The sequence below is a fragment of the Chiloscyllium plagiosum genome, unplaced genomic scaffold (genome assembly GCF_037043375.1).
Source record: "Chiloscyllium plagiosum isolate Xiang-an unplaced genomic scaffold, Cpla_swu_hap1 HiC_scaffold_26, whole genome shotgun sequence".
Taxonomy (NCBI): Eukaryota; Metazoa; Chordata; class Chondrichthyes; order Orectolobiformes; family Hemiscylliidae; genus Chiloscyllium; species Chiloscyllium plagiosum.
Genome location: NW_028270164.1, coordinates 48,156,114 through 48,172,272, shown reverse-complemented (window position 1 = coordinate 48,172,272; position 16,159 = coordinate 48,156,114). Strand labels below are relative to the sequence as shown.

General features: G+C 39.2%; 1 protein-coding gene across 2 annotated transcripts in view; it reads left to right on the top strand.

The window, feature by feature from the left end:
• Positions 1-15,112, top strand: part of nras (NRAS proto-oncogene, GTPase) — an 85,878-nt gene extending 70,766 nt beyond the window's left edge. For both annotated transcript variants that reach the window (XM_087973679.1, XM_087973680.1), the window contains exon 6: positions 10,161-15,112. The gene's annotated coding sequence lies outside the window, so the exon portion shown is untranslated. The remainder of the gene's footprint in view (positions 1-10,160) is intronic.
• The last annotated feature ends 1,047 nt before the right edge of the window (positions 15,113-16,159 follow it).

Below are 16,159 nucleotides of genomic sequence, written 5' to 3'. Positions count from 1 at the left end.
ACCATGGTGTCATCCACATAAGCTCATCTCTTGACACTACAGGGAAATTTAGCATGGCCGATCCACCTAACCTGCGCATATTTGGACATCTGAGATCTCGGAGTATACTCCCTTCCTTTCAGACAAGGCCAATGACAACGTGATTCATGTCAAGAGTGTCTCTCTATCGTATTTTAGTATTTCAACAGGGATTCCATTTGTGCCAGAGGCCTTGTTGGTTCTCAGCTGTCAGATGGCATTTCTGATCTCTCAGAAGGTTGGAGGCACCCTGAAATACACCCTGTATTGTATTTGATATTGCTTTCAGAGTCTTTGTTTTCGAAAGCTGCATCTTTGTTGAGATGGTCCTCTGAGTTCTGTGTCCAGAGGTGTTGACTGCCTCTTAGTCATTGAGTGACTCTCAGTGGAGTTGGTCCCTGTGTACTTGGACTGTAGATGGTTTTGATAGTACTGAAGAAACCACTCCCGTTGTGGTTGTTGGCGATTTGCTGAATCTGCTGCACTCTTTCCACACATCATCTAATCTTTAGGTCACAAGATATTTGTTGAAGGCTGAGGTGCAACTGCCACAGACCTGATTTCCCCCTCAGCTTTGGAGCTGCTAATTCAGGAATCCCTTGCATTTGCTGTTTATCAGATCGAGAATCTCCTGAACATCCTTGTCAAACTAGTTTTAATGTTTCCAGTTGAGAGCCTGAGCGTCTCATTGTGCATGGTGGATTTTAACATGGATAAGGTACTGCAGAGACTCTGCGGCTGTGACATGTTGGTCATTGCCAGATTGGCTGTGCGACGCCAACTGAGTAAGCCTTGCTTCTGAGGGTTATTCAGTCCAGAAATGTTGATTCTACTGCAACAGAATCTTTACTGCCCCTGCCAGTTGGGGCTATATCGTTGGAAGTACTAGAGCAGATTAATCGGTGGTTAGTCCAGCAGTTGTTGACTCTGGGAATGGCATGGGTGATGCAGATATCTCTGCTTTTCCTTGCTTGGATATAGAAGATAGAACATAGAATACAGAGCAATATTGCACTGTACAGGTCCTTCAGCCCTTGATGTTGTGCCAACCTTTTATCTTACTCTAAGATCAAACTAACCTGCATACCCTACATTTTACTATCATCCATGTACCTATCCTAGTGTCGCTTAAATGTCCCTAATGTACAGAGGAACCTTGATTATCAGGCATTTGATTATCCGAATATTGGATAATCAGGCAAGTTTGCAGAGTCCTGATGCTTGGCTGAGGTACGTTATCCAGCATTTGATTATCCGGAATTCGATTTACCAAATGAAATACCCCCGTCCGTGTGTTTTGGGTAATCGATATTCCTCTGTAGCTGACTCTACAACCACTGCTGGCAGTGCATTTCACGCACTCACCACTCTGTGTAAAGAACAGACCTCTGACATCTACCTTAAACCTACCTCCAATCATCTTAAAATTATGCCCCCTCGTGATCATTTCCACCATGGGGAAAACGTCGCTCACTATACCTATTCCTCTCATCATCTTATATATCACTATCAAGTCACCTCTCGTCCTCCACTCCAATGATAAAAGCCCTTGCTTCCTCGACCTTTCTTCATAAGACATGCCCTCCAGACCAGTCAGCATCCTGGTAAATCTCTGCACCCTCTCTAAAGCTTCCACATCCTTTGTATATTGAAGCGACCACAACTGAACACAATATTTCAAGTATGGTCTAACCAGAGCTTTAGAGCTGCAGCATGACTTCGCGGCTTGTAAACTCAATCCCCCTGCTAATGAAAGCCTGCACATCATATGCCTCCTTAATCCTATCAACTTGGATGGCAACTTTGAGGGATCTATTGAAATGGGCCTCAAGATCCCTCTGTTCCTCCACACTGTCAAGAATCCTGTCTTTAACCTGTAATCTGCATTCAAATTTGACCTTCCAAAATGAATCACTTTGCACCTATCCAGGTTGAGCTCAATTTGCCACTTATCAGCCCAGATCTGCATCCTGTCAATGTCCCGTTGCAACCTACAGCAGCCCTTCACACTATCCACAATTCCTCCAACCTTTGTGTCATCGGCAAACTTACTAACCCACCCTTCCACTTCCTCATCCAAGTCATTTTTATAAATCAAAAAGAGCAGAGTTCCCAGAACAGATTCCTGGAACACCATTGGTTACTGAGCTCCAGGGTGAATACTTAGCATCTACTACCAACCTCTGTCATCTGTGGGCCATAATGTTATGGTCTATTAGGTGCCAGTGCTCAGAGCAGGAGTGTTGACAGGCCTTCTTCTTGTCATTGCAGAAGAGAATGTTTGCTATGACAAGGTCATGTTCCAGACATTTCATCAGGCGGAGGTCTCCATTAGAGTTTGTTTTCCCTACACCTTCCTTGCATAACACATCTTTCCAAATGTTTGCGAATCTCCTGATTCTGGCATTGATATTGCAGAGGTGAATCAAATTCTGAAAAATTTGAAACTGGACATGAAAAGTTAACTCTGCTTTCTGTCCACAGTTGCTGCCAGACCTGAGTTTTTCCAGCAATTTCTGCTTTTGCTACCATCTCTATGGGATCTTATTAGTTATAAGAAAGAAGCTGGTGGGACAGAGTCATAGGGCCATTCAGCATAGAAACAAGCCATTCACGTTTATGCCGATCAACAAACACCAAGCTACACTTAGCCTATTTACCTGACTTGGTCTGTGGCCTACTGTGACCTGGCTTTTAAAGTACTCATTGAGAGCACCTTCTTATACTATCCTCTCAGGCAGTACATTCCATGTTTTTAACCACCCTCTGAGTGAAAAATATTTTTCTCTGATTTCATCTAAACCGCTTATTCGCGCTCATCTACCACTGCTGCATTCCTTCAAATTCAGGACCTCAGTGCAGAATTTGTAGTCGGGGCTTCTTGAAAGGGCCAAAAACTGAAAGTAAAAGAACCTCGTTATTCAACAATTTTTGCACATTTCTTCCAATTTGCAAATTATTTTAATTGTGTTAAATAAAACAAAACACGATGGATTAAAATGTTGTGTTGGGAAGAAGCAATGGACCGATGTCTGTCCATTATTAGATTAGATTACTTACAGTGTGGAAACAGGCCCTTCGGCCCAACAAGTCCACACCGACCCGCCGAAGCGCAACCCACCCATACCCCTACATTTACCCCTTTAACCTAACACTACGGGCAATTTAGCATGGCCAATTCACCTGACCCGCACATCTTTGGACTGTGGGAGGAAACCGGAGCACCCGGAGGAAACCCACGCAGACATGGGGAGAATGTGCAAACTCCACACAGTCAGTCGCCTGAGTCGGGAATTGAACCCGGGTCTCTGGCGCTGTGAGGCAGCAGTGCTAACCACTGTGCCACCGTGCCGCCCACCAGTTATGCAGCGAGTTGGTTATTCAATTCTGTTAATATTAGCATGACTGAATAGAGTGAGTTAATTTGTGGACCATGGATGTCACTGGCTAAGCCAGCATTTATTAGCCATCCCTAATTGTCCAGAGGACAGTTAAGTCAACCACGTTGCTGTAGATCTGGAGTTAATATAGGTCAGATCAGGTGCCCTCTTTTGTGAAGTAGCTTTCTTTCCCTAAAAGATGTTACTGAACCAGATTGTTGTAAAAACTAATAGACAGCAAATCCCTGGGTCGAGTACATTAGCACCATCTGAACCTGCAGTCCACTCTGACCCAGAAGCAGCACATCAGAGTTGTCAGTGTCTCCGCCCCAGTACTCGATACAATTAATGACTTCTTAGATATGCTGTTCTTATGGTTTGCCATTCCAGAAGAATCCGTAACTGCATCTTGTTATTTAAGCTGGCCTCTTCCTGCGAGTCATGTCTCACTTGGGACAGTGATGTCCATGTTGTAGTACCGGGCATCCTGGGCTATGAAGGTAGTACAACGTTCAGGTCTACTGTTGAAGTTGTTCATAAGAGCTTTGATGTTCAAGTCTTGAAATTAATTTGGGTAGGTGGGGGAGGACTAATTGATGTGGAATTTGCCTGTGCGTGAATTCTTCTAACTAACCACCGTACACTCCCAGTGGAGTGAAGTCTTGACCAAATGGCAAGTTGTCTGACCCAAATCTGAGGCACCCTATGATGTATTTTGTGCTATCACCCGTCAACATTTAAGACTGCAAGTTAAAAAGCCATTCAAGAAAATAGTGCTGACTCAATAAAGATATATGCCAGTGAGGAAGAAGGATTCTAGGAAGGTGATAAATTAACCATGGTTAACCCAGGAAGTTAAGTGTTCTCCTTCAATTCTGTACTAATACAGATTTCCTTCAGTTCCTCCTTACTAAACCATGTTGCCTATCGTTTCCTGTAAATTATTCGTGCCCTCTTTTGTGAAGTCACAAGTGGAGTATCAACTTACTTCCTATTATAAATTCCCATTTCTGACTGTAAGGGACTTCATGCATTTTCACCAACCTTTCCTTTACAAACCTATAGAAACTTTCAGTCAGTTCTTATATTCCCTGCAAGCTTACTCTCATACCCTATTTTCCCTTCCTTAATCAATCACTTTGTCCTCCTTTGACCTCTAAACTGTTCCCAAACCTCTCGACAGTTGTTTTTTCTTGCCAACTTATATGCTTATTTTTGCATCTAAGACTACTTCTAGCTTCCCTCATAAGCCATTGTTTACCGCTGTTCTCTTTGCACTCTTGTGCTAGACAGGAATAAACAGTTTTTGTTGTTCACCTGTTTGCTATTGCGAATCCACTGTTACTTTCAGTGACATTTCCAAATTCTTCATAACCAATTCACACCACATATACCATTGTAGTTTCTCAAGTTGATTCAGGACCCTGGTCTCAGAATCACCTACCTCAATCTCCACCTTGATGAATTCCAGCACATTATGGTTGGTCATCCCCAAGTTGCCTGAAACCACATTACCAATTAATCCTTTCTCATTGCAAAATACCAAGTCTGAGGTAGTCTGTTTTCTAGTTGGTTCCTCATTGTATTGGTCCAGAGAACCATCCTGCACAGACTCCAGAATTCCTGCAGTATCATGACTAATTTGATTTGCCCAATCCATATGTAGATTAAAGGTAACCCATGATTTCAGATGTTCCTTTACAACATGCATCTCTAATTTCCTATTTAATGCCATTCCCAACATCCTACACTTTGGCAGCCTATTTACCATCCCCGGTAATGTTGTTTTGTTTTTTGTTTCTCAATTCTACCCACACAGATTGTATGTTGTCTGACCTACTATCATTCCTCAGTATTATATTTATACCCTCTTTAAGCAGTGATGCAACTCCATCACTTTTTCTTTTCTGTCCTTTGTAAATACTGATTACTCCTGAATGTTCACTTCCCATCCTTGGTCACTCTGCAACCATGTCTCTTTAATCCTAACTATATTATACCCATTTACATTTTATGCATGATTTTGAATGCTCTATGCATTCAGGCACAAAGCCGTAAGGCTTATCTTGTTAACATTCCTTGTCCCATTCCCATTTTCTTTTACTGTGCCTTGGTTGATTCTAGCCTTTGATTCTGCTGTCTATCATTTCTCTTATTCCTTTTTCTGTCTTGTTCTTATCCTTCATTCCCCTTCCCCTAAATCCTTGAATAGCTTCCCATATAACTACTAATTTAGCTTAAATGCCCCCTCCATGCCCAACCACCCCCCAACCATTCTAGCAAGTACCCCGCTAGACCATTAATCCTGACTCTGCGCAGGCATAACCCATCCAGTTTGTAATGACCTTATCTCTCCCAGAGCTGGTAACAGTCCCCCAGGACTCTAAAACCATACCCCGTCATCATTTCTTTAGCCACCTGTTCATCCAATATGTCTTGCTATTGCTACTCTGACTGGCACATGGCACTAATATTAATCCTGAAATTGCTATCTTTTTGAAGTTCTACTTGTGACCAGAAAAAGACCTAACCATTCTGCTTACAGTTGAATCCCCTATAGCCATTGTTTTTCCACACTTTTTGCTCTTTCCCAGAGCCAGTAGTGGTGCCATGAATTTGGTTGTTGCACTTTTTCCCCGAGAGACTATTTCCCCTCAACAGTACCCAAAGTAGTATATCTGTTTTTAAGGAAAATTGCTCCAGGGAGTTTTACACTGCCTGCCTCATCCTCTTAGTCTGCCCAGTGGTCACCCATTCCTTTTCTGCCTGTGCAGTCTTAGTCTGTGGTATGGCCATCTCTCTGTACATGCTATCCACGATTCTCTCAGCCTCCAGATGTTCCATCGTGTCCCCTGACACCACTCCAGCTCCGAAACCTGAGCGTTCAGGATTTGAAGCTGAGATGCTTCCTGCACGTGTACTGGTTGTCCATGTAGAACAGATCCATACAATGTGATAAAGATTAAGCAGAAGATTGGCAAAGTTTTAAAAATCAACAAAATAATCAAAAAAAGAATTAGAAAAAATAAACTTTGGGTAAACTAGCAAGTAATATCAAAACAGACAACATAAGCTTTAACTATCTAAAAAGAGAGAAACCAAAGTGAATAAAGTCCTCTCGGAAAGAACCTAGGAAAATAATAGGCAACCAAGAAACGGCAATGAATTTGAATAAATACTTTGCATCAGTCTTCACTAGTGAAGACACTGATAGCATTCCCAAAATACTAAATCAAGGGACAAAAGTGAGAGAGGAAATAAATACAATAATTATCCCTAGAGAAAAAGTATGAGGGAAACTAATGGAGTTAAAGGCTGATAAGTCACCTGGAGATGATGAGATACATCCTAGGATATCGAAGGAAGTAATAACAGATATAGTGGATGCAAGGTGATAGTGGAAAGTAAAGATTATAAGATAAAATATGATCTCATTGAATATTTGATCAGACTTAATGGCCTACTTCTCCTACATGTTCTAGTCGCTGTCTCTTCCTATTGTACTTTGATTATCATTACTTGTATCCCATTATATGTACTATTACCTCGTCCTCTGGTCCCAGCATGATTCAGGTGAAGGCTATCCTAATCAATTTCTTCTTGTCCCAGTACTAGTGTCAATGCCCCATAAATCAAAACCCATTTTCCAATAACAACCTTTGAATCATGAATTTGATTCTTTGATGTTGTTTTCCTCTTCCGTCTTGCTTAATAGTGCCTTAATATGTTGTTTTATTTTAGTTGTTTTTCTAAACGTACCTCAGATCCTCCTTCTGTTCTATCCCATTTCAGTGCATATTTTAGAAGGCTTTATGGCAGTGTTTTCCAAACTTTGAGGAGTAGGGGAAGAAGAAGAATGAGAGTCAGATTAACAAGACCAAGGGACAGGGGAGACAGAACATGAGAGAGCATGGTGACACGGTTGGGTTGTGTGTAGCCTTGATTCCTTGAATCTCACCACCACAAACTTTCAGCTTGTGGCCCATCTTTTGTCTTATTTGTCTTATTAAAGATGATGATGCTTCCCAGGCCATAGTGACAAAGAATGAAAGACTGTTAGAAATTGAAGTATTAGACAAGCTTTTGGTACTTGAAGTTGAGGCAGATTTAATGAGGTACATGCAAGCATACTGAAACAAGTGATGGTGAAAATGATGAGACACTGCCATAATCTTTCAATCTTGCATAGACTGATTGCTATTGGAGAATTGCAACCATTATACTCTAATTCAAAAAAGGATAGGATGAGGGGAAGCAGCGGCCTAGTAGTATTGTTGGATTGTTAATCCAGAGATCAGGCTAATATTCTGAGGACCAGTGTTTGAATCCCTCTATTGCAGACAGTGGAATTTGAATTCAGTGGCAATCTGGAATTAAAAGTCTAATGACCTGGAATCCATTGCTAATTGTTGGAATAACACTTCTGGTTCACCAATGTCCTTTAGGGAAGGAAACTGCCATTCTTGCTTGGTCTGGCCTGTGTGATTTCACACCCACAGCAATGTAGTTAACTCTTAACTGACGTCTGGACAATTAGGGATGGGCAATGTCTCCCTCTTCCCATGAATGAATGAATGAATGAAAGTAAATATAGGCCCAGCAATTACAAACCAGTCAATTTGACTTTGGTTTTGGGAAACCCTCTAGAAATAATTAATGTAGAATTAGTAATCACATGGGCAATTATAAGTTGATTCAAGAGAACCAACGTAGATTACCTCATGGAAAATCACGTCTAACTAACCTGTTGGAGTTCTTTTGAACAGGTATCAAAGAGGGTTGATGTAGTGCAAACTTCCAAAATGCATTTGATACACTGCCACGTACCAGTCTTGTGCAGAGTTAGAGCTCATAGGTGAGGTGATACAATTTAGCAGAAGGAATAAGGCAAGGTATTATAAAATAAAGGTTACTGCTGTAGTGTGTGCACGGAAGCACAGAGATCTGGATGTGTATGTCCATGATGCATTAATGTGAGTACAGGTGGAGAGCAGTTAATAAAACATGCAGTATCTTGTGCTTTTTTGATAGAGGCTGAACCTGTGTAAGGCATTCGTTAGAGCTCAGCTGGAATATGTACAGTTGAGTGCCACACATCAGAAAAGATGTGAATGCATTGAAGAGAGTACACAGTGGTTTCAGGAATGAGAAACTTCAATTATAAAGACAAATTATAGAAGTTGTTTGCATAGGAAAAGAGGATATTTCACTCACGTTTTCAAAATCATGAAGGGCCTGGGTGAAATGGAAGGATTAAACATGAGAGAGCACAGATTTAAAGTAGTTTTCAAAAGAAGCAAATAAGATGCGAGAAAGCCTTTTGCACACGCTAAACAGTTGGTGTCTGGAATGCACTGACCAGAAGTGCAGTAGAAGCAGGTTCAATTGAGGCAAAGGAGAATGTGTCAGATGATTACATGAATAGAAACACTGAATGTTTACAGGGCAAAGGCAGGCAAATGACACTAATTCATAATGCTCATTTGGAGAACCAGTGCAAACATGATGAGGCAAGTGGCCTCCTTTTGTAATTGTGATTGCCTGCCTGAAGGTATAGAATGTCCAGTAGACTTACATGATGTAAGAACTTTGATCTCACATGGTTTCTCAAGATGGGTGAAGTGTCTTGACGTGTCTCCAATTGCTGTAGTTCAGACTCAGAAGGGGCAACTGGAGTCACTGTAGAGCATGAAAGTTTCCTGAATCATGCATTTCACAGGTTGGTTACCCACAGGCGGCGAGGTCAGCATAGGTGGCTGGCCACCTGGAAGAGTAGAAAAGTGTTGGTAGTAGTCTTTGGGCAGTGTTGCCACTCAAACAGATACTCAATGTTAGTGATTGCTGGGGTGGTGATACTCTGATGAAATGCATGTCAGACCCTGGTAACAATGGAAGGGGATTCTACTGGAAGAAAAAGCAAATCAAAATATAATTACAGGGGATCCTATTGTTAAGGGGACAAACAAGCATCTCTGTAACCATCATTGGCACCAGGGAAGCAACAGAACTCTCAATGTAAAGGAGAGATTTGAATTAACTCAGAACCTGTACAGACCATGCTTAACTTATCTCATTTCATTTTTTGATGAAGTAATAGGGAAAGTTGTTGAAGGGAATGTAAAGGATGTTGCTCATATTAATTCTAAAAGGTTTGATACAGTACTCCATAAATTGTTGGTTACCAAAAATTAAGGCTGATGCAGTAGGAAGGTTGTTGTGCAATTGAATAAAATATTGATTTCAGCAAAGGAAGCAGCAAGTTGTGGTAGATGGATTTTATTTGGAATGGAGAAAGGCAAATGGTGCTGTTTCCAAATGGTAAAAGCTAACCACTTGCTTTTTTGCTGTATACAAGTGATTGAGAAATTTGACTCTGTATTCTAAATTTCCATGTTAACAAACATGGAAGAGTGTCAAACAGTGATCGTAATATAATTGCCTGCGAAAGGATACTGGCTGGCAGAGTTGGTGAAACGTGGAACTTAGTATGGACAAGTGCAATGATGCCATTTGGAAGAAAAGATGGGAAGAGGCAATGCAGATTGGCTCAATTCTTTTCTAAGCAAAGTGTGCAGTAATGGAAGAATTTGGGGTTACATGTGCATCATCAGACTCTGTGCAGCTCCTATACCATAAATGACATTATTATATTAAGAATTTATTTCAGTTTATCTCATAGTCACAATGAAATGTTGAGCTGAAAACAGTTTATTGTAATGTATGGATCACTCTTTCAAATGTATCTTTGTTTATTTCCTGCAGGATATAATGGATGCCTCTACAACGCAGTCTGTGAAAAATATGCAAACAGAATCTGAGCAAAGATGGGGAAAAAGAACAAGACGAACAGTCTTTCATGTGAAATTGCAGACCATACCTACCCCTTTTCTCTTATAAAAATGTGTGACATGTAGAATAGGTTTACTAGGTACAGATGCACTCGCTCATTCTCTTTCTATACATTACACTAAATTTACTGGATTTCATTTTTATAGTACACTAACCAAATTATGTGGGATATAGTAATCAGACTGAGATACATAATAGTCTGATAAAATGGAGTTTTTTTTAATGTAAAGTGCCTGTTTACTGCAACAACAAAGATTCCAATTGTTTTGGACCTTCGTGCTAACTTAAAATGTCTACTTCTGCCAAACAGATTTAAAATGTGTAAGTATTGTATCAATATTACAGTATTGTAGACATTTCGAGATCTGCTTGGCAATCTATGGGTGCAGTTCCTGTGGGCATTCACCCCAAGCATTAAGGAGCAATACCAAATTAGTGAAATTGTGTAACTGTGAAACCAATAAGTGCAAACTTGCTGAAATGCAGACAGTTACTTACTTCAGATCAATGACTGGGTGACCACTTCAATCTGTCTCGAAAGTTAAAGTGGTTATGCCACAACAGTATGAAGGGCATATTTTATGTATGTTATCTCCCTTATTAAATTATTGTAACCCAAAGCAAAGAGTTGGATGCCTATGATCCTGACTTGGGAATCATTGATATTTTTAGCAAATTTCTGTTTTTGTCAGTTTTTCTGCTGTTTGTGCACAATTAAGAAAATTTTAACTGTTGGGCCAATAACTGGACTGGGATTCATTCAGACTAAATAGGAAGCTTAGCAGTTCCTCAATCAGTGCAGCAAGGTTCTTAAGCTGTTCTTAAAAGAAGTTCTTTTTTTTAAAAAACAAACCTGATCAGCACTGTGTTCAGTACGTTTGTGGCTGGTTCCTAATTGTAGTGAATTTCATCAGCCCTTAGCCCAAATAGGTATAGAGTACATTTTAAACACCCATTCTCACTAAAAGGCACACAGGGCTGAGATCAATTAAGAGTATTAATGGGCAATGAAGGGGAGTGACCTGTGTGGCTTTATTTTCCCGTGTGCCTTACCTGATCTGGGAGTGTTTGTTTTCTGTTTACAGTGCAGCCAATCCTTACATTGCCAGGCAGCATTATCCATGTAAACACATTATCCATTTCAGGCCTATATAACATTGTTTTGGTAATATGATTTGATGTCCACTGTACAACAACTGGAAACCTTTAAAAGCAAAATTATTGGAAACACTAGCCTTTGTGCAGAAGCTTTTCGGTAGCATTTCAAAAGAAAAAAATTTGAGTCTTGAGTTTCATTTTTTGGCCAGAGGGAACCACAATGCTATTTTTAAAACTAACGGATGAATGATATTTCAGGTTTGTTAAATTTCCTGAACTCCTCTTCACAACCAGAAAACAAAATCAAGATTTAAAATCGTGTTTGGTCTGTAACACTGCTTAATTGGAAATTTGATTTAAAATTTGGAGCTTGTATCTTTTAACAAGCCATTATAATAGAAAGTAGTTTGAGGAAAATTTTGCAGATAAATCAATTTAAATATTAATAACTGCATCAAGACCAAAGCAGCTGCATGAAGTTGGATTATGTGTCCTAAAATGTGAGATAGTAATGAGTAACTCCCAGAGTTAAACAATGTGCAATGATGAGCATAAGATGTACCAATAAGAACATACTTTTTTAATATCCTAGGGCGTATTCTTCTGTCATACATGGCTCTGCACCCTTTACTGTACATTGAAGGCCAAATTGTACTTCCCATATTTAAAATTCTTAGCTTTCCATTTTAAGAAGGAAAATCTTATAAGTAATTCATGCTTGTTTACAGCCTGTTCTGTTTTAGTTTTTTGTCAGTATTACCAACCCATGTCAGCACATCTCAATATGCTGATGTTTCTTGGGAACACCAAGACCCAGTTGTAGAAAGCTTCAGAAATTGGGAAGATTACATCTCATGCAGATTTGTGTACCACGTTTACAGCATTGAACTCATTCACCCCTAAATACATCGAGCCCTCAGACCCGTTCTGCCAGAAAATTAGATCATTATTGATGTAGCATATTCTGGAGGCTTTGAGTATTGGCAAATTGAACCTGACATTCTGCATCTATTGATAACGGCTATTAACTGAAAAGGACTTAAATCCGATTTTGCTTTGCTGATATGTGGTTGAATGATGGTCACATCTTGACCTAGGTCTTGCAAGCATTTTTCCTTTATTCTCATTTATGTCTCCGCATGATATTAAACTTTAAAGTCAGCCTCAAAAGAGTTTGATTTACTGGAAGTTCGAGCTGTGTAATTGCTGACTTGGAGTTTGAATTTATTTATTTTCAGTGCTCTTATACTTGTAGATGTGGCATCCCCCAAGGTATGTGTGGATAACAATTTGTTCTTCAGTCTCCTTGCTGCTATAGCCTGCACCTCTTCCATAATGTTCAGGAACTCCATGGCCGGTCCAAATGAAGCTCATCACTGTGGCTTCCTGTTAACAGACTGGGGCATTCTTTCCACTTCTTTTTCTACTCTCCTCTGAAAGCTTAGTTGTCATAGGTTGACATTCTCAATAAGCTGAAAAGAACAACCTACTAAGTTGTGCATTACAGACCAAGAGCAATGTGGCAATCTCAAAATGCGTGGTCAGTGTCAACATCATTATTTGGCTGACTAAACAAGCTGCAAGCTGAATAGGTCAGAAATTCCAATGTAGATTTGTTTCTCTAGTGTTATTTATTGCATGGCAGCCATGAATTATCAGATTTATGCAGCTCTCACAGAATTAATATGCTGAAGTTCTGGAAAAAAAGACTCTACCTCCTACAGTCAGATTCAAGAACTGTATGTTCCACAAAATGCTGCAAATAGTTGTGCTGATTTTGTTTTGTGACGTAAATCCCTCTGCCAGAACGCTAGTAAATCAGACATTATCTTTTTAAACTCCATTGGTTTAATTGCAAGTTAATCTGAACTTTTCACTTTATAAACACATTGGTATACATACAGTTGCGAGAATGATTTTGTTTAATGTTGACATGCTTTTCCAGTTTTGTTCAGTGGTCCAAATCATTCTGTTGAAGTTGATGTCATGTTCTGATGTAGTTAAAGTATTAGCATTCGTGTAACGGCAGGGGTTTTGGTTTGCATTTAACAAAGCATTTGCTACAGTTTCAGACTGATAGCCATTTATTACAGTTGTATTAAGACTCTGAGACACAGCATCTTTTTTGCATTTCAGTTTTCGGGAGTAGGAACTTTTATTTTCACTACTGAATGCTGTTTGTAGATGGAAATAATGTTTTCTGTCCATATCATCATATTTCCTGCCAAGTCTATTGCTTTGTATTTGGAACTTCAGTTAACAAATGTCATGTATTAATAATGTATGGGTAATCAGTATAATTGAAAAGATGTACATTTTACCCTGTTTTGATATTGTATGTGTATTCATTGTTCAATTCTCCCAGAGTTGTGATTCTCTTAGTTAAGTTCCTAGTCATCTCCAAACTAAGATTTCAATGTGTTGATAAACTGTTAATGTTTGTACTAGACAAATTTGATTCCATTATTTTGACATATTCTTAATGTGTTAAGTTTTTAGAATGAGATCTGCTGATCTAAACTCCTCCACTGCTTCCCCACACCCCTTCACTACCCTAAAATTCTCGTCCTCAAGAAAAGATGCTGTCTGTCTTGAGCTTCTACATAGTGGAATGAAATGTTTTTTCATTCTTGGCATGTGCAGAAGATTCAGTTTATCGTGGAAGATGCTCTGGGGCAATGCATTTGGTGATGCACTAAATGAGCATGCTCAATGTATTGAGATTCAGGTAAAAAATAGTGTAACAAATTGAATGATAAAAACAGACTGTAACAATTTCTGTAGTTTTGCAGAAAGGCATTGCTTATGTGGGAACACTCAAATTGCACAAATAGATTTTTATTAATAACCCTATGAGGAATTGAGATTTGTATGATGTAATTTTGGAAGTATGTATTGTTTCTTTGAGCAAACAGACTCTTCACTTTTGTTTTTATATGTACAGTAGTTAGTGTCATTTTCATATTCTAGAGTATTGTGTACCTGTTTTGATATTAGAGTGCAGGTTAATAAGTTTTGTAAAACTTTTGGTTTGTAAAACCATGAACTAATCTTGCACTGATTATCTCTCTTCCTGTCATTCCCGTATTCACAATCTACAACAGCAATGAGTATATAGTCACTTAAGCTGGGTAAAATTATTTGATTTCATTTTAGTTTTAACTATCATGCTGTAAAAGATCCAGCAAATCACAGAATTGGTCTTCATTCTCACCACTTTCTCTCTGCCCTTCCATATACGCATATGCGCACGCAATGTGCCAAAAAAAAGGGCAGTAATTGTGACTGAGACTTTCTAATGAGGTGGGCCAAATTGGAACATTTCCCAGTTTTGTTTCACATATCCCAGATTCAAGCATTTGGCATTGTTGAAAGTGATGAAAAGAAATATTTGAGTGTTCCCTGAACTGTATATACTGCATTTTCTCCCTTTTTGGTAACTACAGAGTATGTCTTGTTAATTCAAGTGCTGGTTTGCTTTCATGATTGTGAAAATGGCTGGCTGAAAGTATATTTTTGCATGATGTAACTGCTTTTTCCCCACGAAAATGTTGACGCTTTTGTAAATAATATTGTCTTTTAAACTGGGAAACTTTCTGTAAATGAAAGGAATTTCTCTTGAGCTCTGGGACAAAAGGACTAGAAAATATACAAAGCACTGGTGACCTTTGATTTCTACGGTCGTTTCTCCTGCATGCAGGAACATTCACCATGAGCCATTTTGTGTATTCAATGCAGTGAGACAATAAAAGAGAACCTATTCTGTAGATGACTATTGTTTTGGGCTTTTTCACTATATGTTGATTTATTTTGGTTATGGCATAAAGAAGCCAGATTCTAAAAGGCCTCTGAAATTCATATGTCCTGACAGCTGCTTCTCTTCCAATTTGTTTCAAACTCCTGCATCATTCTATTTATTCAACTCCATTTACAAACAGCTTGTTTCTCCTTCGAGGACTGCAATCTTTGACGAGCTGAAAAAGTCATCTTGGGTGCAGGGAGATGAGTGAATCAAAACTTGAATTTTTGATACAGTATTTTTGCTTTGAGTCAGAAATTATTGGCCCCAAGTATTGTGCCAGGATTTGGTAAAAGTGAAAGCTGATGCACTTTGTAGTACAAAGAATGTTGGAGATGCTGTCTTTCACAGATTTTAAAGTAAGATCTTGTCTTCCTTCTCAACCGGGCATTAAGAATCCTGACACTGTTTCAAAGAGCTGACGAGTAGTTATCCTCAGTACCCTGGTCGATTTATTTAATGTTTTTTTTGGTTAGAGGAATATCTGATTATGGTCATAGTCGTATCCCATAACTGCATTGTTCCCTACATGAACAGCAGTGACTATACTTCAGACTACATTTCAAAGTACTGCATTGTTTGTAAAATATTTTGGGATATCCTATGGTTGTGAAAAATGCTAAATGAATATAAGTTCCTTACAGCATGTTTTCTGGAAGCATTATAATCATCTTTTGCAAAGCAAATAAAATAATTGTGTTTTGATTTCAAAACTAACTTGAGTTAAACTTCCCCTTCCAAAATTAACACCATTTGTGTCTATTGAAATTATTGTGGGGAGTAGTGTTACACAGAATTACAGGAATGTTATGGAGTGGAAGGAGGGCATTTAGTGCATTGTGCCTGGATTGGTTCTGAACATCATGATTTATTTCCATTTCCCTACACCCCTGCACACTCTTCTTATTTAAATAGTCTGCTCACGTCTTTTTGACTGCTGAGGTTGAACTAGACTCCTCCATACTTGCAGGCCTGAAAGATTTGTGTGAAAGTTTTATTTCACACTCACATTGAC